The sequence below is a fragment of the Puma concolor genome, chromosome C1 (assembly GCF_028749965.1).
Source record: "Puma concolor isolate L17-30 chromosome C1, mPumCon1.1.hap2, whole genome shotgun sequence".
Classification (NCBI taxonomy): Eukaryota; Metazoa; Chordata; class Mammalia; order Carnivora; family Felidae; genus Puma; species Puma concolor.
The window spans coordinates 208,311,796-208,336,805 of NC_141674.1; positions in this window are offsets into that span (position 1 = coordinate 208,311,796).

Below are 25,010 nucleotides of genomic sequence, written 5' to 3' on the forward strand. Positions count from 1 at the left end.
TAAATCCCACTTGGTCGTGGTGAATAATTTTTTTTAATGTATTGTTGGATCCGGTTGGCTAATATCTTGTTGAAGATTTTTGCATCCATGTTCATCAGGGAAATTGGTCTGTAGTTCTCCTTTTTAGTGGGATCTTTGGTTTTGGAATCAAGGTAATGCTGGCTTCATAGAGTTTGGAAGTTTTCCTTCCATTTCTATTTTTTGGAACAGTTTCAAGAGAATAGGTTAAAGTTAACTCTTCCTTAAATGTTTGGTAGAATTCCCCTGGAAAGCCATCTGGCGCTGGACTCTTGTTTTTTGGCAGAATTTTTATTACTAATTCGATTTCCTTACTGGTTATTGGTCTATTCAAATTTTCTATTTCTTCCTGTTTCAGTTTTGGTAGTGTATATGTTTCTAGGAATTTGTCCATTTCTTCCAGATTGCCCATTTTGTTGGCACATAATTGCTCATAATATTCTCTTATTATTGTTTTTATTTCTGTTGTGTTGGTTGCGATCTCTCCTCTTTCATTCTTGATTTTATTTATTTGGGTCCTTTCCTTTTTCTTCTTGATCAAACTGGCTAGTAGTTTATCAATTTTGTTAATTCTTTCAAAGAACCAGCTTCTGGTTTCATTGATCTGTTCTACTGTTTTGTTTTGTTTTGTTTTGTTTTTTGTTTCAATAGCATTCATTTGTGCTCTAATCTTTATTATTTCCTATCTTCTGCTGGTTTGGGGTTTTATTTGCTGTTCTTTTCCCAGCTCCTTAAGGTGAAAGGTTAGGTTGTGTATCTGAGATCTTTCTTCCTTCTTTAGGAAGGCCTGGATTGCTATATACTTTCCTCTTCTGACTGCCTTTGCTGTGTCCCAGAGGTTTTGGATTGTGGTGTTATCATTTTCATTGACTTCCATATACTTTTTAATTTCGTCTTTAACTGCTCGGTTAGCCCATTCATTCTTTAGTAGGATGTTCTTCAGTCTCCAAGTATTTGTTACCTTTCCAAATTTTTTCTTGTGGTTGATTTCAAGTTTCACGGCATTGTGGTCTGAAAATATGCATGGTATGATCTCGATCTTTTTGTACTTACTTATGGCTGATTTGTGTCCCAGTATATGGTCTATTCTGGAGAATGTTCCATGTGCACTGGAGAAGAATATATATTCTGCTGCTTTAGGATGAACTGTTCTGAATATATCTATTAAGTCCATCTGGTCCAGTGTGTCATTTAAAGCCATTGTTTTCTTGTTGATTTTTTGATTAGATGATCTGTCCATTGCTGTGAGTGGGGTGTTGAAGTCTCCTACTATTATGGTGTTACTATCAATAAGTTTCTTTATGTTTGTGATTAATTGATTTATATATTTGGGTGCTCTCACATTTGGTGCATAAATGTTTACAATTGTTATGTCTTCTTGATATAGACCCCTTGATTATGATATAATGCCCTTCTGCATCTCTTGATACAGTCTTTATTTTAAAGTCTAGATTGTCTGATATAAGTATGGCTACTCCGGCTTTCTTTTGGTGACCATTAGCATGAAAGATCATTCTCTATCCCCTTATTTTCAATCTGAAGGTGTCTTTAGGTCTAAAGTGGGTCTCTTGTAAACAGCATATAGATGGATCTTGTTTTCTTATCCATTCTGTTACCCTTTGTCTTTTTATTGGGGCATTGAGTCCATTGACATTTAGAGTGAGAACTGAAAGATATGAATTTATTGCCATTATGATGCTTGTAGAGTTGGAGTTCCTGGTGATGTTCTCTGGTGCTTTCTAATCTTTTGTTGCTTTTGGTATTTATTTATTTATTTATTTATATATATATTTTCATCTTTTCTCCACTCAGAGAGTCCTCCTTAAAATTTCTTGCAGGGTTGGTTTAATGGTCACAAATTCCTTTAATTTTTGTTTGTCTGAGAAACTTTTTATCTCTCCTTCTATTCTGAATGACAGCCTTGCTGGATAAAGAATTCTTGGCTGCATATTTTTCTGATTCAGCACACTGAATATATCCTGCCACTCCTTTCTGGCCTGCCAAGTTTCTGTGGATAGGTCTGCTGCAAACCTGATATGTCTTCCCTTGTATGTTAAGGACTTTTTTTCTCTTGCTGCCTTCATGATTCTCTCCTTGCCTGAGTATTTTGTGAATTTGACTATGATATGCCTGCTTGATGATCAGTTTTTGTTGAATCTAATGGGGGTCCTCTGTGCTTCCTGGATTTTGATGTCTGTGTCTTTCTGCAGGTTAGGAAAGTTTTCCGCTATGATTTGCTCACATAACCCTTCTACCCCTATTCCTCTCTCTTCCTCTTCTGGGACCCCTATGATTCTGATGTTCCTTTTTAATGAGTCACCGATTTCTCTAATTCTTAAATCGTGCTCTTTTGCCTTAATGTCCTTCTTTTTTCCCCTGCTTTGTTATTCTCTGTAAGTTTGTCCTCTATATCGCTGATTCTCTGTTCTGCCTCATCCGTCCTTGCCGCTGCTGCATCCATCCGTGATTGCAGCTCAGTTATAGCAATTTTAATTTCATTCTTGCTATTTTTTACTTCTTTTATCTCTGAAGAAAGGGATTCTAATCTATTTTCAACTCCAGCTAGTAATCTTATTATTGTGACTCTAAATTCTGGATCAGACCTCTTGCTTGTATCTGTGTTGGTTAAATCCCTGGCTGTCATTTCTTTGTGCTCTTTCTTTTGGGGTGAATTCCTTCGTTTTGTCATTTTGAAGGGAGAAAAGGAATTAGTGAGGTAGAAAAATTGAAATTAAAAAAATATTAAAATTAAAAAATATTAACATTAAAAATTAAACACACACACACAAATCGAATAGATGATGCTAGATCCTAGGTGTGTTTTGGTCTGGGTGTTAAAAGTGGTTTGACAGATTAGAGAAAAAAAAAAGGACGGGGAGAGAAAAAAAAGAGGGAAATCATTTGAGAATTTGAAAAAATGAATACACTGAAGTAGACTAAAATGAGATGATGGGGGTAAAATATAATTTGAAAAAATATACATAAAAGTAAAGTATATAGTAGAAAAAAATTAAAGAAAAATATTTTTAATAAAAATTAAAAATAAATATGAATTTTTTTGTTTTCTGTATTTAAGAAAAAAGAAATGAAAAATGGAAAAATATTTAAGAAAGAAATAATTTGAAAATTTGAAAAAGTGAATATACTGTAGTAGACTAAAATAAAATAATGGAAGTAAAATAGACTTTGAAAAAATCTACATAAAAGCAAAAAATATAGTAATAAAAATTAAATAAAAATATTTGTAATAGAAATTGAAAATAAGAATGAAGTTTTTCTCTTTCTGTGTTCAAGAAAAAGAAAAGAAACAAAAAAGAGGAAAAAAAGAAAAAGAAGAAAAAAAAAGGAAATTGTTTGAAAATTTGAAAAGGTGAGTACCCTGAAGTAGACTAAAATAAAATGATGGAAGTAAAGTAGAATTTAAAAAAATTTACACAAAAGTAAAAAATAGAGTAATAAAAATTAAAGAAAGATCTTTTTTAATAAAAATTGAAAATAAAAATGAATTTTTTCTCTTTCTGTATTCAAGAAAAAGAAAAGAATTGTAAAAGAGAAAACAGAAAAAGAAAAAAAAAAAGAAAGAAAATTGAATAGATGAACCCGCTACCAGATTGAAGTAGGACTGCAATTGCTTCGTTTTCCCCTAGAGGTCAGTCTATGTAGCTCTTTATAGTCCATAAACTAAGCCGGCGGGGAGACTTGTGTTCTTGAAGAGCGAAGTTGGCCCAGTTGGGCGGGGCTCAGCGTAACAGCTCCGCTCTCCACTAGATGGCGCTGCTAGCCTACCGGGGTGGATTGTTGCGGTGGTCGTAGGTGTGTATGCGCATGTGCGGAAGGGGTGCACCCGTCCTCTGTCTTCAGGTTTCGTCCACTCCCCGCTTTTCCACTCTCCGTGACCAGGCCCCAGGCAGCACGTCTCTCCCAAGTTTTGTCTCAGATGCGGCTGTTTTCCCCAACCCTTTACTTCCGAAGGACTGTGGCCTTGACCCGCTCTGCCCCTCTGCGGGAGGGTCTCACCGAGCAATGGCCGAATGAGCAATGGCCGAATATTGGCTGCACCCAGGTACTCCCGCTGGACCCTGCTGCTGTTGGTGCCCCCAGACTGCGGCCAGGTGCCACCCTGTCTCAGAAAAAGTTCGCAAGACAGTGTAGCAGCAGCGTTTCAGGGATTATGGAAAATCACCGCACACTTCTGGCACCAGGCTTCACCCTTAACGACCTTGTTCCGGCACCAGCGAATGTGGCCATTTTCGGGGGTCTGCTGGGACCAGGTGGCTTCAACCGTCTCCACCAAACGTCCTTCCAGAAGTGGAACCGCTTTTCCCCGTATGGCCGGAGAACCTCCCAGACCCGACTCTGCTCCTGGGGATTCACCCTTCCCACCAGAGCACCGCCAGGTAGGGAGCTGCGGAGTTGCAGCTGTTGCGCTCCCCTTGTTTACAGTCTTAATGGAATTTAAACCCTCTCCTTTCTCCTTTCTCCCTTTTTAGTTTGGTCCCTGCGGCTGTTTCCAATTTTCCACTTTCTCTCCAGCTGCTTTTGGGGAGGATTGCTTTTCCCGTATTCTCCCCCCCTCCCCAGTCTCCATCCTCTCTCCCCCTGCAAAAGTGGCTCCCTGCCCACTGCCGGCTTCTCTCTCCCCAAGTTCACCTCTGTGCGCTGCATACCTGCTGAATTCTGTGGTTCCAGTTGTGCAGATTGTTGTGTTAATCCTCCGATCAGTTTTCTAGGTGTGTAGGATGGTTTAGTGTTGGTCTGGCTGTACTTCAGGGACACGAGACACACAAAAAATTTCTATGCTGTTCTGCCATCTTGGCTCCTCTCAAGAGACTCTTAAATACCTCACTGTACTTTATTAATTTGCTTTTATGTTGCTTTGTAAATGTTGCATATATCAGTGTATTTTTTCTCCAACTAGACTGTAGACTCTTAGCTTTTTATCACGTCAGTACTACATATCGATTTTGTATAGTTCCTATATTTATATAATCCCTATATTTACAGACTGAATTCTCATCCTTTTTGAGTCAGTGAGCAGAGAAATGAGGCAAACGTTTAACTCTCGAGCCTGAGGAATATGCCACACAGGAAGCAATGCTTTTTCAATAAGATACATGCGATTGATTAAGTTTATTTCCCACAGTAACTCAACTTCTTTTATTGAACTACGACTTAGAAGTGACGAGTCCACAATCTTAACTTTGTAGTGTAATGACTTTTCAGAAATGTACACACCCATGTAACCACTAAGGTCAAGATGTAGATCACTTCCAGCACCCAGAAGCCCACATCTTCTGTCTTCCGGTCAATACGCCTCCTACAATCAACACCATTCTGATTTCTTTCATCATACATTCACTTGGTCTGCCTGTGAACTTTAAATAAGAGGAGTCATGGGGTAGCTATTCCTTGGTGTATGGCTTCTTACTTTTTAAAATCAAGTTTCTAACCGAATTATGGAACATGCAGTAAAGTGCTCATTGAATTTTTACTTAGTGAATTCATGTAAGTGACCCATACAAAAATCAAGAATAGCATTACTAGTGGTCCAGTTTCTCTCATCAGGCCCCTCCCGGGCAATTCTTCAATTGTGGAGGCTTCAAAAGTGGAGGCTAACCACTTTTCCTGACTTCTAAGACCATAGATTAGTTTTGCCGGTTTGTCAACTTTATATAAAAGGAACCAGAGTATTTATACCTCTGTGTTTGTCTTCTGTCGCCTAAAGCTGTATTTGGTAGATTCATCTATGTTAAGGCATATAGTTGTAGTTTATTCTTTTATATTTCTGCTTAGTGTTCCATCGTATGAATATACCGTCATTTAAAAAAAAAAAGCAATTCTGGGCACGCATTTGGATTTTTCCTAGTTTGGTGCTATTATGCATGGTGTTACTACAAATAGACTTGCTCATGTCTTTTTGTGAACTACATGTGCATTTCTGTTGGATATAGACATAGTAGTGGAGTTGCAAATGCTCGTGTTTGGAAACTATTATCAGTTTTCCAAAATAATTATTAATTTACATTTAGATGGGCCTTATATGGAAGTCTCAATCATTCTGTATCCTACGTACAGTGGTGTGCAGACAAAGCAGCTCTTTGGGGGGAGAAAAACAGCTGTGATTTGTAGCGTTTGCCAATTTTGTGATGTAAATGCTCGTACCATGGCTGATTTCAAGCTATCAACATGATGTCACTAAATGCAAAGTTGGGAGCAGATGTGGGTGTCCAGCTCTCACAGATTCCTGGTTCTTTGCCTTTTAATGTTAACCATTCTTTTGAATGCGCTGCATTCTGACTTAAAATTTCCTTCCCTGGATGATTAAGAAGCTGAGTGTCTTTTCTCAGATTTACTGACTATTTGGATTTCTTCTTTTTGAAGTATTTGTTTAAACCTTTTGCTCATTTTATGTTAGAGTTCTTTTTTCTTATTAATTTTATTTTTTAAATGTTTATTCATTTTTGAGAGATAGAGCCTGAGCAGGGGAGGGGCAGAGAGAGAGGGAGACACAGAATCCGAAGCAGTCTCCAGGCTCTGAGCTGTCAGCACAGAGCCCGACGCGGGGCTTGAACTCAGGAACCGTGAGATCATGACTTGAGCTGTCAGCACAGAGCCCGACACAGGGCTTGAATTCACGAACCATGAGATCATGACCTGAGAAGTCAGACGCTCAACCCACTGAGCCACCCAGCCGCCCCTTTTCTTATTAATTTTTAGTTCTTCATATACTCTGGATAAAAGTCTTTCTCAGATATAGGTATTGCAAATACATTCTCATACTCTGTGGATCGCCTTCACCTATTTCATCCATTCTTAGTCATATCTTTTGAGAAACAGGTTTTTGCTTTTAATGCAGTTCAACTTATCAATTATTTCATCTATAGTTAGACATTTATAGGTCTAGCTTGAGAAATCTTTACTTGCCAAAATTTATGGTGATATTTTCTTGTGTTTTCATGCCAATATTTGCTTTTTCTTTCACACTTGGATATTAGATCCACTTGAAATTTATTTTATGTGTGGTTTGAAGTAGAGGGCAAGACCCATTATTTTCCCCATGGTTATCCAACTTACGGAAGAGACTATTCTTTTCCCACTACACTTCAGTGCCATTTTTTGCCATAAATTAGTTCATTATTTATATGTCTTTCTCTAAATTACTTTGTTTCATCGATCTATTCATCTCTTTTTGTGCCAACATTTCTGTCTCCGTTACTACAAATCTTAACAGGTCTCTGATATTTGCTGGTGTGAGACTTGTTTTGTTCCTCTCTATTGACATATTGTTTTGGTTTGTTTTAGTGAACTATTTCTGTAAAAGTACTAGATAACAAACCTACTTCTGTAAAAGTACTAGATAACAAACCACCCTAACATTTTGTGGTATTCAACAGATCACATTAGCTAGAACCTCCAATATAATGTTGCATACCATTGGTGATAGAATATATCTTTTTTCTTTACATTTTTTAATTATTTTATAAATAAAACCTTTAAAGTTTATTTACTTACTTTGAGAGAGAGAGAGAGAGAGAGAGAGAGAGAGAGACCACACACACAAGCAGAGGAGGGGCAGAGAGAGAGGGAGAGAGAGAGTCCCAAGCAGGCTCTACGCTCTTAGTACAGAGCCTGATGTGGGGCTCAGTTTCCTGAGCCGTGAGATCATGACCTGAGCCAGTATCAGGAATCAGGCACTTAACCTACTGAGTCACCCAGGCAACCCTAGTTTTTATTATTATTTTATTAAGTTTAAAATTGTAATACCAGCAGAGTTAACATACAGGATTATGTTAGTTTCAGGGGTACAATAAAGTGATACAACAATCCTATACATCATTACTCACTGCTCATCAGGATAAGTGTACTTTTAATCCCCTTCACCTATTTCACCCATGTCCCCACCCACCTCTCCTTTAATAGGCTTTATTTTAGACCAGAACCCTCAGTTAAAAGTTATGGTTTTTTTCAACACGAACATTTTTTACTTGAAGCATACTTCAGCATACTCTAGGATGGTTCTCAAAGATACATATAAAACATTCCATTCAAGGGGAGCCTGGGTGGCTCAGTCAGTTAAGTGCCCAACTCCAGATTTTGGCTCAGGCCAAAATCTCATGGTGCTGGGATCCAGCCTCCTGTTGGGCTCCATGCTGAGTGTGGGACCTGCTTGGGATTCTCTCTCTCCCTCTCTCTCTCTGCCCCTCCCCTGCTTGCATGAGCTCTCTCTCTCTGTCAAAATAAATAAAAAAAATTTAAGAAGCCTTTCCATCTAAGAAAAATAGAATATACGTTTTCTTCAAGTATACACAGAAGAATCCCCTGATGAAGTGGCATAAAAAGAGACGTAATAAATATTACAAATTCAAGAAGACTGAAATCATGCCAAGCATATTTTCCAACCACAATGGTATAAAACTAAAGATCAATAATAAAAAAAGCTAGAAAAGCTACAATGTAAACATTAAATATTTAATCTGTAAATATTAAACAACACACTACTGCACAAGCAATTGGCCAAATAAGAAGATCAAAAGGCAAATCAAAATACATCTCAAAACGAAAGACAAAGAAAACACAGTATTCCAAAACCTATGGGATGCAGCGAAAGCCGATGTTAGGGTGAAATTTATGCTATAAAGCATGAATGTATTTATGTATTTTTTTTTAATTTTTTTTTAACGTTTATTTTTGAGACAGAGAGAGACAGAGCATGAAGGGGGGAGGGGCAGAGAGAGGGAGACACAGAATCGGAAGCAGGCTCCAGGCTCTGAGCTGTCAGCACAGAGCCCGACGCGGGGCTCGAACTCACGGACCACGAGATCGTGACCTGAGCTGAAGTCGGACACTCAACCAACTGAGCCACCCAGGCGCCCCTGTATTTATATATTAAGGACAAAGTTGAAATAAACAAGTTAACATTATACCACAAGGAACTAGAAAAAGAAGAAACTTAGCTAAAATTTAGTAGAGGAAGGAAATAAAGAGTAATCTGAAATAAGTAAAATAGAGGGGCCCTTGGGAGGCTCAGTCGGTTAAGCGCCTGACTCTTGGTGTCGGCTCCAGTCACGATCTCACGGTTCCTGAGTTTGAGCCCCGCATCGGGCTGTGCAGTGGCGGCATGGAGCCTGCTTGGAATTCTCTCTCCCTCTCTCTCTGCCCCTCCCCCACTTGTGCTCTCTTTCTCTCTCTCAAAATAAATAAATAAACTAAAAAAAGAAATAAATAAAATCGAGATTAGAATAAACAATAACCTAACATTGAAAGTAATGACCAGTTTTTCCCAAAACAAAAACCAAACAAAATTGGCAATGCTTTAGCCAAGTTGGTGAAGAAAAAAAAAAAAACCCTGCAATACAATTTTGCAGACCACTGGTAACAGCAAATATCTTTGCTCTGTTTGCAAGCTCAGAGGAAAGTCTCCCAATATTTAGTATTAATACTAATGTTTAGAATAGCTGAGGTGTAAATAAACTTCCCAGGTTAAAAAAGTTAATTCCTTAAATATAAATGCAGCTTGAGGTCATATTTCTACTTTGCTAAGAGTCCTGCCTATATAGTATATCTTTTTTTTTTAATTAAGTTTTTAAATTCTAATTCCCGCGTAGCTAACATACAGTGTTATGTTAGTTTCAGGTGTACAATATAGTGATGCAACAACTTGATACATTATTCAGTGCTTATCAGGATTAGTGAACTCTTTAATCCCCATCACCCATTTCACCCATCCTCTCCCACCTCCCCTCCCGTAACCATCAACTCATTCTCTATAGTTAAGAGAATGTCTCTTGGTTTGTTTCTTTCCTTTTTTTCTTCTTTGCTTGTTTGTTTTGTTTCTTGAATTCTACATATGAGTGAAATCATATAGTATATAAGTATATCTTTCATCATTCCAAATGGAAACTCTCTATTCCTTAAGCAATGACTCTCTATTCCCCCTTTACTGACCCCTCGTAACCACAATTCTACTTTCTGTCTCTATGAATTTGACATGTAAATGGAGTCATATAATATTTGTCCTTTTGTATCTGGTTTATTTTACTTACAATAATGTCCTCAGGGTTCATTCATGCTGTAGTATGTATAAGAATTTCATTTCTTTTTTAAGGCTGAATACTGCTCCATTGTAGATAGATACTACATTTTGTTTGTTTACCTATTGATTGATATTTGTGTTGTTTCTACTTTTTGGCTGTGGTGAATAATGCTTGTGTGAACACTGGTTTACACACATCTGTTCAAGCCCCTGCTTTCAGTTCTTTTGGATATGTAACCAGAAGTGAAATTAATTGTTGGACCGTAGGGTAATTCTGTGTTTAAGTTTCGAGGAATGGCCACCCTGTTTTTCATAGTATCTAAACCACTTCGCATTCCCATCAGCGATGCATAAGGGTTTCAGTATTTCCATATCCTCAACACTTATTATTTTCTGGTTTTTTAAAAAATAACGTTCATACTAATGGATGTGAAGTGGTATCTCATCGTGGTTTTGATTTGCGTTTCCCTAATGATAAATGATATTGAGTGCCTTTCTCTGTGCTCATTGGCTCTTTGTATACCTCTCTTGGAAAAATGTGTATTCAAGTACTTTGTCCAATGTTCAGTCGGGTTATTTTCTTTCTTGGTGGTTGAGCTGTAGGCGTTCTTTACATATTCTTTATATTAATCCCTTATAGATACATGATTTGCAAATATTTTTTTCTCATTTTAGGGTTGCTTTTTCACTTTCTGGATAGTATCTTTTGATGCAGAAGAATGTTAAATTTCATAGTCCAGCTTGTGAATCTTTGATATCATTTAGAATGAAAATCAAAATTTCAAGTTATTATATTGCACCGGATCTGCTTGACAAACTTCCTGCCTTGTACAATCTAAGTACAAAAGCCTCTGAGAAGGGGGGGGGGGTGGGGGGAAGACCATTATAAAAGCTGCACAGTTTGCTTCAGAGAACAGGAATGTCTGTCACCTCAGTTTTGCACACACTGCCAAGACCTGTTCTTTTGGTGGTTAATCTTTGTCAGTTTCAGCTATTTGGAATATAATTTTAAGTACAGAAATAAATGAAGGCTGTTCAGAGAAGTAACCAGGGTTATAACATGGCCCATAAACTTTTCTTCTAGAGAGAAATAAAATCTTTTTCAGATCCATAGCAGTGACTTAGAAATTGTATGATATTAGCTACCAATTCCACACGCTGAGCTTAGTTTCTCCGTAGGGAACTTCCAATCTTCTTAGGTTGTAATGAGATGGAATTAGAGAGAGGTCAGTGGGAAGTGACAAAAAGGTTTGTAGATGCAAATAGAGAAGATAGTTGACCTCATGGAAAGACATAAAACAAGCATCCTTGCTGTCTTATAAAAACCATAATAAGTGGTCAAAGAGAATAATGAATGGTATAAAAGAATAATAAATGGTTTTCCTAACTATGTCCTTAAAACTTCAAAAATTGGTTAAATGATGTTTTAAAGGTTTCATTTACTAAGGAATATTTTGTATTTTTATGCACATTTATATCAATTCACGAATAGTGAGTGTGTGATTTCAGTATGAGATGAATTAAATGACGTGTTACTTAATCATGTCTTTGGGGCTAATATGTAAGGAGAAAACAGGAAGAGAAAGACAAAATACTTAGGTCCAGTGGCCAGGACTGTTCAATGTGAGTAGATCCCTCATTCCACTATTTAGTTTTCTTTTGTTCTCATCAGGATGATGTTTTCATAAATGAGAATGTTGGAAATGGTACCTGTTTAGTTCCCTTTCCTTGTAAAGAAATGGTTGATCACTGTTAAGAAGGTGATATATACCCTGCACATTTCTGGAGTGAGCTAGACTATCATGTAAAACACAAGGTTCTCCATATCTTTTGTTCCCTGAATAACTTTATTATTTAAGTAAGTAACTCAGAGGCGGAGAATAAGGAAGAAAAGAGAAGAAATTACTCAAAAAATAACTACTTAACCTCTACTCCAACTTCACTTCCTTTGTTTCTTCAGTTCAATTGTTTCTCTCTCAGGAAAAGCTTCTCTTCCAACTTATCTACTTCACATCGCCCCCACAAGAAAATGCCATAGCACCATGGACTTCTCCTTCATGGACCTTGTCACATGTGAAGTCTTACCTTCTTTGAGTGTCTTGTTGAAAAATGTCATCTCTAACGCAGTCTAGGTTTTGTGGCAGACAGACTCTAAGATGGACCAATAACCCTGGTCTCCTGGTATTCATGCTCTTGAATCTCCCTGCTCCTTGAGTGTGGGCTGGACCTCTGACTTGCTTCTGATCAACAGAATAAGGCAAAGGTAATAAGATGTCACTTCCATGATTATGCTATGTATAACTGTAATTTTTGTCTTGTTAGCAAACTCTATCTCTTGACAACTTTGATGGCACAAGCCGCCATGTTGAGGAGTTACCTTATGGATAGGCTGTGCACGTGTGAGGATGGCCTCCAGCTGATAGCCATCAGTAACTGAGGCCCTCAGTCCAAACACCTACAAAGAACTCAATCCTACTAACAACTACTTTAAAAAGCTTGGAAGTGGATCCTTCCCCAGGCGAGTCTTCTGATGAGACCTTGCTGCTGACTGACATCTTAGTTGTAGTCTTGGGAGAAGTGGAGGCTGCATGTGAGAGAAGAAATGTGAAATGTAAAAAATCGAGAATTTTGTATAAATAAGTAAGAAATACTGAACTCGTGTTGAAAAAAAAAAAAAGGAGTAATAAGGGTGTTTTCCTCCCTCCCCAGACCTTATGGTGCCCCAATAAAGCCACGGTGATGTCCATCCCTTTATTTTCATTTTAAGCTCATGAAAAGGGGACCTTAAGAGAGGTAAGGAAACAAAAGGTGGAAAGAGCAGAGTTATCCTAATGCCATGCCATGTAGAGGGCCTCTTTTGGGTGGACTCAGGCCTCAGAGTCTGCCCTGCTGCTGCAAGATGTGCCCTGGAAAGGCCATCTGTCCCCCAGCTGAGATCTCCCTTTTGCTTGGCCAGCACTCTGTGAAGAGGGTGGGATCAACCTGCGCACAAAAGAATCACCATTTGCACTCTGGGATTGGCCTGTCCAAGCTTTCTCTCTCACACAGCTCAATACCACAGCCTCCTGTCACCACCACCCCCACCAGAAATAGGGCCCTGCAGAGGTCAGCTAAAACAGTTCAGCTCCGAATTCAAGTGGCTGAGGGCCTTCCCTATGGCTCCACTCCCTTAGACACAGAGTATGCCACAGCCTTTCCTGAATTCACCCTTAGTGATTCAGTTCAATTCGATTCCACAGATGTTTCCTGAGCACTCACTCTGTATCAGGCTCCTGTATTGACAGTTCAGATATACCTGAGAGTAAAGCAAACAACAAAGCAGAAAACACTTTGCTTTCACTCAGCTTACTTCCCAGTGGAATATTCAGGCAATACAATGGTCCCAATAAGCCCCTCTGAAAAGACACATAGAGCTAATATTTTACAAGGTGGGGAAGTTAGTCAAGCAGTTTTCTGGGGCAAGAACATTCCAGACACTGGGGAGGCCCTAAGCTGGGGTGGATGGGTGCCTGGCACGTTTGAGGAATGGAAAGGAGACCCGTGTGCCAGGAAGAACGTGACGGGGAGGTGGCAGATGGGGAGGCACAGACATAACAGAATCTCACAGATGATTTATGCTCCTGACTTGCACTTAATGAAATGTGAAGCCAGTGGAGGGTTCTGAAAGAGGAGTGTGACATTCTCTGAAGAGAGTGATATACTCTGGCTCGTGTTCCAAAATAACGGCTGGCTGCTGCATGGAGAACAGATGGCAATAGGAGGTGTCTGTCAGGGCTGCGTGCAGACCACCCCGGGCCCTGCAGTCATGACCACCTGAATCTCCTTTCCCTCAAAAACCAGACCTGCTCAGCACCCCCAGACCCTCATAACCACCCCCTTTAGGTTATTCAAGGTGGCTCTCTCTCTGTCTCAACCCAAACTCATTCTTGTCTCTAAGTTCATTATTTGTCCTGGGCATGGCCCGTTCGTTCGTTGCGCCCCACCTCCCCACCTGCTTCACAAGGTTCCTTGTCCCCCTTTCGTCCCTCTACATGTTCCCCACACCTCCCAGGTGTGGTCTAAGCTCCAAACACTCAAGGGCACAAATCAGCAGAGAGTTACTTCCAAATTGTTTCAAACAGGGTAGTCGCGTATGCTCAGCTAAATTGTGGCTTTGCTAATCCTAGCATACGATATGCCCTCTCTGGCTTCCTTCCATCAATATTTTACTGTGTGCCAAGTAGCGCTAGGCTATGTGCCACAGATTAAAGGTGAGAAAAGCACACATAGTTGCCGGCTCAAAAGGCTTGCTGCCTGTGTTAATTATCTATTGCTGTGTAGCAAATTAGTACAAAGTCAGATTTTTGTTTGTTTGTTTGTTTGTTTGTTTGTTTTTAATATTATCTCACGGTTTCTGTGGGTCAGGAATCTGCATGGCTTAGCTGGGTCCTTGACTGCTTATCCTTCCCTCATTTTATGGTTTCCATGTAAGACCTCATGAAACAATTATATATATATATATGAATATATAAATATAGATACATGTACAAATATGTATACATAAATACATATATAAGCAATTATATATAGTGAATATATAAATATAGATACACGCATAAATACATATATACATATATATACATACACACACACACATGCACACACATATATATGTATACACAGATGCACACAAACAAAAGATAAGTTCCTTGTCCTTGGGCCCATTTGGTCATATTCTTTTCTGGGTGGGGCAATTGTGTCAATCCTAGCACAGTCTAACAAGAACTGAGCAGGTGTCTCTTAATATGGTTTCTGTGAGTTGGATGGTATGTCCATTCGCTAGGGTTTCCATAACAAAGTATCACAGAGTAGATTACTTTTTGTTTAATGCTTATTTATTTTTGAAAGAGGGTGAGCAAGCAAGTGAGAACGGGGGAGGGGCAAAGAGAGACGGAGACCGAAGATCCGAAGCAGAGAGCCTGTCTGTGCTGACAGCAGAGAGCCCGACGGCGGGCTCGAACTCACAAACCGTGAGATCATGACCTGAGCCGAAGTCGGACGTTCAACCGACTGAGCCACCCCGGGGGGCCTCCAAACTGGGTTGCTTAAACAACAAAAACTTATTGTCCTGCAAACCTGGAGACTGGAAGTTTGACAGGGTTGGTTTCTTCTGAAGACTGTGAGGGAGAATCTGTCCCAGGCCTCTTCCCTAGCTCCTGCTGCTTTGCTGGCCATCTTTAGCATTTCTTGACCCATAGATGCAGATCTCTGATCTCTGCCTTCATGCTCTAACTAATTACATCTGCAATTATCTTATTTCAGGCAAAGTCACATTTTCCGGTGTTGGAGGTTAGGACTTCAACAAGTGGACTTTTGAGGACACAGTTCAAACCAAGACAGATGGGCTCATGGGAAAATTAGGTGCTTAAGTGGACTGAGTTCTTCAGGGTCTTAAAACGGGTTTGCATAAAAGAAGCTCATTACTTTTTTTTTACCCTCTCAGATGAAATATGAAGTGACAAACCATGGATGTCAGATTCAGAGATACTAAGCAGACTGGGATGAGGAAAAGATTATGCATTTTCTTTTTTATTCCCATTAAATGTTCATAATTGCAAAGAAACTTGAAGACTCCACACTGTAGCATATGAAGATTGGCCTCCAGTCTCTCTCTATCATGTCTCTCTATGGAAAGCAGAAAAATGTCTCTCCAAAGAAGTCCATGATTATGGAACCTGAGAAAATGTCAACTTAAAATTATGGGAACCTGAGAAAATGGGAACTTAAAATTAAAAGGGGATTATGGGAACCTGAGAAAATGCCAACTTAAAATTAAAAAGGGAGTCTGTAGATGTGGTTAAGGTTAAAAACTTTGAAATGGAGAGATTGTCTTAGATTATTCAGGTGAGTTATAGGTAATCACATGAATCCTTAAAAGTAGAAAATCTTTTCCAGCTAAGGTCAGAAGTAGATGTAATAAAGGAAGACAGGTCAGAGGGAGATACAATATTGCTGACCTTTAAGATGGAAATGGCTAAGAACTATGGAAGGTAGACAGACTTTCAAATTTACAAAAGGTAGGGGAAGGGATTCTCTTCTAGAACATCCAGAAGGGAGTACAGTCCCTGCCGTGAAGAGAGCTGCGACACCTGGACTTTAGCCCCGTGAGATCTGTGTTGGTCTCCTGATTTCTAGAATTATCGGATAATAAATTTTAGTTGTTTTAAGCCACTAAATTTGTAGCAATGCATTACAATAGCGATAAAAAATTATTAAGTTCTCTAACTAGGCCACACGTCTTTCCCCACATAATGCCTAGCACTGCTCTCTGCACATGTTAGGTGTTGTATCAATGATTGGATAATATTGTCAAGTATGGATCACAGAGCTATTTTAGTAAAAAAAAAAATTGCCAATCTTTGTGCACTGGCAGGTCTTAGGATAAGCTAACCATGCTTAGAAATGAACTTAAATCCTCCTTGATTTCTTTAGTGAATTAGCTGGCTCTCCATTGTCCTCAGATCATTGTTACTGATGAAAATATGTGTGTCTGGCCTTACAGAAAATGTATTTCTGTTAAGGTAGTCGAAGTTCATAGTTATCCCTATGTCCTGGATAATTCTTTTCCTGAGGGCTGAGAGAGGAGAATAGACTTTGCTTTGAGGATAGGAGTAGGGCGTGTGGGGGTCAGCAAGGCATGTGGGGACAGTTTGACCGAGTTGTTTCAATATTGTGTCATGCCCCCTGGTCAGACAGTCTCAGCCTGAGTATCAGAGGCAGGTGGTAAAAATTACAATGGGAGAACTTTCTACAATGACAGAGTACAGGGCTTACAAACAGACCCATACAGTAGCCAACATCTCTGTGGGGAGCAGACCACTGCAGAAATTCAGGAAAGCAAGCAATGTTCCCACTGGGAAAATTACAATGCTGAGCCCTAGCCAAGGTTCACTAAGGTATTTCTCAGCAGCCGAGGGATATTGGAAGAAAGGGATAATGTGTTATTACCTCAACAAGAGCCTGACAAGACTTCTAGCTCATTTTCCTCCCTCAATTTTTCTTCCTCAAGCATGGCAGGTAATATGCTGTAGGCTTAGAACACCAGACCGAGGTGGTCACGTGCTTGTAGTGGCCATTTTCTCAATCCTTTCTCCCACTAAAGATTTTTGCCTCCTGCTCTTTTAATAGTATGTTGTCAAATTTAGCCCTTGATGAAGAGATGCAAATCCTACCAGGCAAAAATTGAGTTGGTTGAAATTACTCGCTCGAAAGCAGGAATGTTAATTTTCAGAAGACTGTTGCCCTAGTGACTGTTACATTACAGTCTCCCTTGTTCCATACTGGTCATATATCAAGATTTACTATCCATTGATGGATTGGTCAGTGATTAGCTAAGTATCGTTAAAAAAGCAACGCAAAATTTGACTCAACAGAACCACACACTAATTTTTTCTCTGTTTTCAAGGGAAAAAGTAATGACCACGAAACAACCTTGCATTAGCATATTATTCTTTTGAATTCTCTCGGAGGACATATCTGCTATATCATCAGGACAGACTTAAAGAAACTCACAACAAGGCATCACATTCTATATACATTGATGATAGTTTTAAAAATAATGTTTCTGGGCCTCTCATAAGATCTTCAAATAAAAAGCAGAGATTAATGTTTTCTCTGTACTTGTGCTTATTAATACAGTAACAAGGTATAGTATATTAGGGAGATATTTTTCAATAAAAGTGAAATTAAAGATGGTACCCATCTCAGGAAAAGGCACCATCACATGCTCTGTTTCTCAGGCTGAAAACTTTGGAGACATCTTTGCTTTCTCTCTTTTTCATGTATTCCACTTGCAATCCATTGGCCCATCCCACTGGATCTACCTTTAAAATAGATTCTGAGTTTATGTCATATCACCCAGAGTAACCAATCTCTAGAGCCAGCCATCACCACGTCCCTCATATATGACTGTAGTGTCTTTCTTTGCTCATAGTCCGCACACAGTAGCCAATGTGATCCGTTCAAAATGTAAGTTGGATCATGTCTGCTCACCCCTGCTGAAGAACTGCAGTGACTCCCCATTGTACTCAGAGTAAAATGCCAAGTCCTTGCCCTATCCTGCAAGGTTCATGTGATCTGGCCACCTGTACCTCTCAAGCTCCACCCCTCTCTCCTACACAGACTCTGTTCCAGCCCCATTGGCTTCCTTCCTTTCAGGCTTCTGCCCTAAGACGTTAGCAGGTGCTTTTTCATCTTGCCCAAATGATTCTGATCTCCCCCAAATGTGCAAGAGGGCTTGTTCCCTCGCTTCTCTTCTGGTTTCTGCTCAAGTGCCGCCTTTTCAAGAGAGATTTCCCTGATCACCTTTCCTACAAATGCAGTGCTCGTTTCTCTCTGTCCCCTCACCCTGGGTGTATCATTCTCCATGATACTTATTGCTACTTGACATGTTATATATATATATATGTATACATATACATATGTATATGTATATACATATACATATATACATATATATATGTATACATATACATATGTATATGTATATACATATACATATATACATATATATACATATATACATATACATATACATATATATATACATACATACATACATATATACACATATATACCTATCTCTGCATATATGTGTGTGTGTGGAGTCTTGGAGGAAAATTTAGAACCTTGACCGTAAATAGGAAAATAAAGAGGACTGGAAATGATGAGCTAAGTAGTGATTCTAACACTAGTTTGGAGCGAGGTAACCTCACTTTTCAAACAATCATTCCTCCCCCAGGCTTTTATCCATCATTTACCAAATCCCTACTGTCTGTTGAGCTTTATAGCAGAGAACCATCACATGCAGAAGATAGCACTTTCTTTTAAGGGGCTTATAGTCTACTGGGGAAAATATGATATAACACCTAATTTTGCTTCTCTCTTTTGAGTGTGTTCTGAAGGTCAACACAAGCAGTTCAGATACTCGAAGCAAGTAGATTTTGGAGTAGCGAATAAAGTGTTTCTAAGGCCTGTGGCGGCCTAAGAACGGTCTCAGGTGGGGCTTCAGAAAAGTTAAATGAGGAAAAGTAGAAAAATGCACAGGTTCTTAGAATGAAAGTAGAATAGGCTTGACTAAAACAGTTTTTACCAAGACAAGCGGTAAAAATCGCTAAAACAGAGGATGGAGGAATCCAAAGTTTGGACTTGACCTTGGAGCCATTGAGCAACGGCTGAATGTTTCCTCACAGTGGAGAAGGGGGAGGTGACGTGTGCATACTCAATGGAACAAAACAATAATGTGCATGACAAATGGCATTTATCGTGTGCTTACCATGTCCTAGGCTCTGCTCTGAGGGCTTCACGGGTATGAATTTCTTTAATCACACAACAGTCCTCCTGGTGGTTATTCACAATACGCAGTGGGGATGCACATAAAAGACCAGATGAGGAAAAGACACCGAGGCAGGAGCCAAAAGCCAGAGCACGGCGACAAGCTGCTGAGTTTAGAAGAACAACGTGGGCCCTGACATGTTTTGTTGAGTGTCAAGGGAAACTTCCAAGTTAAATATTTAAAGTGTATAAAAAAGTACAAGGTAACTCCTTCCCTTGCCAAAAAAGAGCGAAGTTCTTCTTTGTAGCATAAAACAGGCCCCCTAGGAGGACTTCTGATTACACCGATAGAGAAGCCAACGCACTGTATTTCTTCCAGATCCCTGACGTCGTTCTTCAGCTTTTGTTCTAGAAACAGCACTTTGCCGGCCATCACCACCACACACAAGTTCGATATTTTGTAAAGTGGTAGTTCTTTCAATTACAAAAATGAAAAAGTGGCTTTTGCTGTTTTATATTTAGTTCCGCTTGCTGAGCAAACAGTACGTTTTCAGGGCGCCTTGGGTGGCTCAGTTGGTTGAACGTCTGACAACGGCTCAGGTCATGATCTCACAGTTCGTGAGTTCAAGCCCCACATCGAGCTTGCTGCTGTCAGCACAGAGCTGGCTTCAGACCTGTTTCCCTCTCTCTGTCCCTCCCCCGCTCTCACTTTCAAAAATAAAGAAATTAATTAATTAATTAAAAATGAAAAAATAGTATTTTTTCTATTTACTTATAAAATATTTAAGGCTTAACTAGGAGTGTTAAGAAGGATATCACAGACAAACGTGCCATAATTCAGATTTAATACATTATCTATCGTCATGTTTTCTTCATATCACTTTTGACTTTTGTTCTTTTAACAGGTTTATTGAGTTTAGTTGACATACATTACGAGTTAAGACTGTACCATTTGTTAAGTTTTCATGGATAGAAACACCAATGAAACCATCACCACCGTCAAGATAAGGAGCATTTCTATCACTTGTAAATATCACTTTTTTCAAGAAGTGAAATATTTCCACTATGGTTCTCTTTCGAAAACTGTTCTCATCTTCTCCTCCACCAAGGTCATTATTACCTTGAAGCTATCTTTTTTACCTGCTTTCCTTTCTTTTTAACCTATTATGTACCCACAGATAATATGCTGAGATATTGAGTAATATCCTTTAAAATTTTATATAAATGATATACTGAATCAAATTTTTTGAACTTGCTTTCTCCTCTCAACACAAGGTTTTTGGCATATTCCTGCTTAAGTATGTAGATCAGACTCATTCATTTATCTACTTTACAAAAGTATCCTATTATATTGAGAAATGAGACCATTTCCAGATTAAACTTTTTGCATTATATCATGGCTGCCTGTTAAGGTGGTAGAAAAAATGTAATTTGAAGCTCATTAATTGTTAATAGTAGTTTATTTATATGGTAGGAATATGGGTGATTTTTTACTTTATTCCTTGTCCTTTTCTCTAATTTAAAAATTCTCCATAATTAATATGTCTTTTTTTTTGTAATAAGGAAAATTAAAATAGCAAGTTGAATAATTGGGATTACTTTACCTTACAATGACACAGTTAAGAGGCTCATAGGCAAACATGAGCATGAAAAAGTGGCTTCAACAGTCATTGTAGCAGCTAAGACAAGGTGAGAGTTGAGAACAACTTCAGGTATATAGAGATTTTCTTACTGCTGTATAAATTGTGGCATATATTTCAGAAAAGGGTACATATTGGTCTTTATTCAGCGAGACGCTTCCAAACAGAGCTGAAGGAATCCATTAGACTTTTGTGGGGAGCTCCGATCCTGTGTCATTTCCCCAGAGATATCATTGTATCTATTCATTCAGTGAATGAAAGGTCTCATTCCATTCACAAGGAAGCTGATGGAGTTCTTGGCACCAATTTCCCCTACTTTTTTCCAGTTGAGAATATATAGATACATAACTTTTTTCACTTTTTCTTGATCTAATTTCCCATTGATTTCTCTTAAATTTTTTTAAATTTAAATTTAAATTTTTAAAAATTTAAATTTAAATTTAAATTTTTAAAATTAAAAAAAAATTTCCTAAGCACTCCTAGGCAAAAATTATTAAATGCTTCCGAGAGTCCATACTAAAGTAAAAATAGAGGAGCAGAATATTTCCTGACATTTTCCTTATGTTTGAAAGACGTTGAGATACATATCCATCTTGGAGGAAATTCAGGATGAGTGTTATAGTGGGCAAATGTCCCTGCACTATTGTTCAATTGGGGGTTTTTAACTGTTAAAGTTTTCACCATTCCAGAATACTGATGAATTATCTTTTTACTTTGTAAATGTATTTAAACGGAGATTGTAATGCCTTGTAACTCACCTCAGTATCGTACTGTGAAGACGGAACGTAAGACCGAAGGGGTACGCATGCGTTGGCTGCAGGTGGCAAATAACACCGAGTGAATGAAGTCATTCTTTTCTCTCCAGGTTACTCTAAATCAACAGTAAGCATCTTTAATCAGATGTATAATTTTGACCTAGACAGCTAGAATAGGTTTCTATAGCTATCAAATTCAACATTGTGTCTCTCTCCGTTTGAGACATTTCTACCTCTAGTCTCCATGCTTGCCTTTTGCATTATTCCACTTCCAGTTATATATATGTGTGTGTATACACATTCTCTCCTTGTGGCAAATGTGTAACTGCTTTCGCCCTTATCTAGCATTGCATATGATGTTTATATATCAATATTCCAATTATTTGTAAAGTGTGTGTGAAATGTGGGAGTACTTCAAGCTGTAGAAAGTTATGTTAAGTGGTGAAAATTGGTTTACTGAATAAAAGCAAATATTCAAGAGGCTCTCTTTCATGGAAACATTTGTATATTCTCTCGTGAGTGAGAGTAAGTATCTCATGTTCAGAAGTCCTAAAATACTGACTTGTTAAAAAAAAAATGCACCACTTATTAATAAATGTGTTATTTAGTGGAAATGGTCATCAAATACTGTTAATATGACTAGTCTACAAAGGAAGGAGAGATTTAATTAACTGATAACACTGTAGTCTGATTACACACATCCCGTTTTATTTCTCAAAGGATAATACTAGCAATTAACTTAGAATAGTTGAGTAGTAATACGTCCAAAATATCTCCTATGGTAATTTATTTTTATAAGCGCTAACAAGGGGGTAAAACAACCTACGGATTAATATGTTTTTAAAATATGAGTAAATCATTGACATTGACTGTGTGTTTCAAAATAATTTCCTTTTTTAATAATCTTGTCTTTTTTAGGACATAATTAGTAAAAATTATATAATAAAACATTGAATATTTTTCCAGATTTGCTCTCTCATTTTGTTGTATTGTCATGTACCATTGTTTCATTTTTTCCCCACATGATACTGCTTATAAAGGGACTGTAGGCATTATAAGCATATAGCTGCTACAGCATAAATTATTATTTTTACTATATGTTATAATGGTCAATAACACTCTATTTGACAAGAGAACACTCAGAATCGCACGTGGTACAAAGCCAACTGTCATTTATTGTTTACCTTCTGATTTCTAAAGGTGTCTTCACTTACCATTTTCTTTGTTAGCTATAATTATCACCATTATGCAAATGAGGAAACAGTCTCAGGAAGGTCACTTATTAGGTAAACAGTGGAGACAGGATTCAAATCCTGTTGTTCTGTCTCCACTATCTGTGTCTTTTCATCTTCAACATGCTCCCTTTCAAGAAAAGATTATGGGAGATAGAATAGGGAAGGGAGAGAGAGGAGAATAAAGCCAGTATTGAGATAGAAAAGTAACCACTCGTTCCAACAACTTGACATTGGTCCAGGTAAGCTCATGAAAGAAGAAGAGAATGACAAAGAGACAAGAAAATCTTCAAGAGGAGAACTAACAGCTCTTGTGCTCTCAGAGTTTGGGATGTGGGGCCATGTAGACTCAGGGTCCCCCCCTCCCCCCACAACCATCCTATATTGTGTTGATCTGGCAGAAAAGTTTAAAAAGGAATACAATGTGTCAAGAGAACCTACTGATAGGTAAGAAATCAGATGGTCAGAACAGAAGATGATTTGGGCAGAGTAATTATCAGTGGGTTGAAGAGATAAAAACAAAAAGACTCTATAGTTTTACCCTGATACAAGGAAGGAACAATTGACTAGTTTAAATACAAACTTTAAATGTCAGGATTTGCTAAAAAGAGTGAAAAGGAAGAAGAGAAGTGAGGTCAAGAGAATAAAATTAGTCATTTCTTATCTGTAACTTTTTATTATAGTATTCACATTATTGTATGTAATATTCCTATGTGGGCAGTAATATTCCTATGTGGGCAGTACTTAATGGCTATTATCCTCTTACTATGAAAATGATATAAAACTAATATCCAGAAAAGTGAGAGAAACACAATCTGTCAGCCTTAAACTGGGGCATGGGCCCAGGCTTCCATATTCACATCACACTGTTTTTACAAAGGCAGAGTAGGAACAATCTCCAATAACATCTCTTCTTTAAATGAAAAAAATATATTAATGGTAGTATGGTATAGAGTGAGAGAGAGAGATTATGATATGTATTGCCCTGGTATTGGAGATGGATTGGCTTTCAAAATGGAGCTTTCAGAGAAATACCTGGGGAGGTGATTGCCTGAGCCAACTGGTCTGTAGCTACTAAAGTTGTGTTTAGCGTTCTGTGGCCTCCCTGGAAGTGTTCACTAAAGAGATAGGACTCTTGAAGATTAAGTTTACAGGTTGCTTTGGTTGAAGATCTAACTTTTTAGAAGAGGGAAAAACAAAATGGGTTTTATTCTTACTTCTTTACTGGGAAAAGGAGGAGGAGCTGTCCGTGGTATCAGATGAATAAGAATCTCTACTAGCATGCAATTTCTCCACCTTGGGTTATAGAAGTCCAGGGACCAGTAAGCCAAGGTTAAAAATAGATGAAAAGAAATCAGAGTGGATGGACAAGGATGGAGAGAGACACCTGAGATTTCAAAGGGCTACGGTTGTTATGTGGTTTTCTCTTATCTAGAATTATATCACCTAGATATTTGTCTCACTTTGTTCTTTACTACAGAAAACAAGTTTTTACTAAAGAAGTTTAAGAGACCTTTCCCATATAAAAATGGAAAAAAGAATTTCTAAGTCCTGTGGAAATAAATGGCACTTATAGTCTTCTTTCTCTTTAATTTCTGCTGCTTATTTCAAAAGGCATCCACATGCCTTCCTTAATTGGATCCAGTTAAGATAGCCCTGATGGAAAACTCAGTATATTGGCCATAATTATTAAATTACTGAGTCACAGACACAATTAGAAAGAAACCAACACAGCCACCTGACTCTTGTTAAGGTTCTAATTGATTCTGATTATTGAAGTTGTCCCAATTAAATCAGTGATGTCCCCCTCAAACTCAACATTCCCTAACTATATTAAAGTGATTTTTATTTACATAAAAACCATTCCTGTTAATGTGGGGAAGGGAAAATAATCTTTGTTTCTTAAATGTGTGTATGTAAAAAGTGGAATTTGTTTTTTTCTGGTAATGATTTAGGTTCCCAGGATAGAGTTCTTCCTGATATAGAAGAATTTATGTCATGAATCCCAGAAGACAAAAGT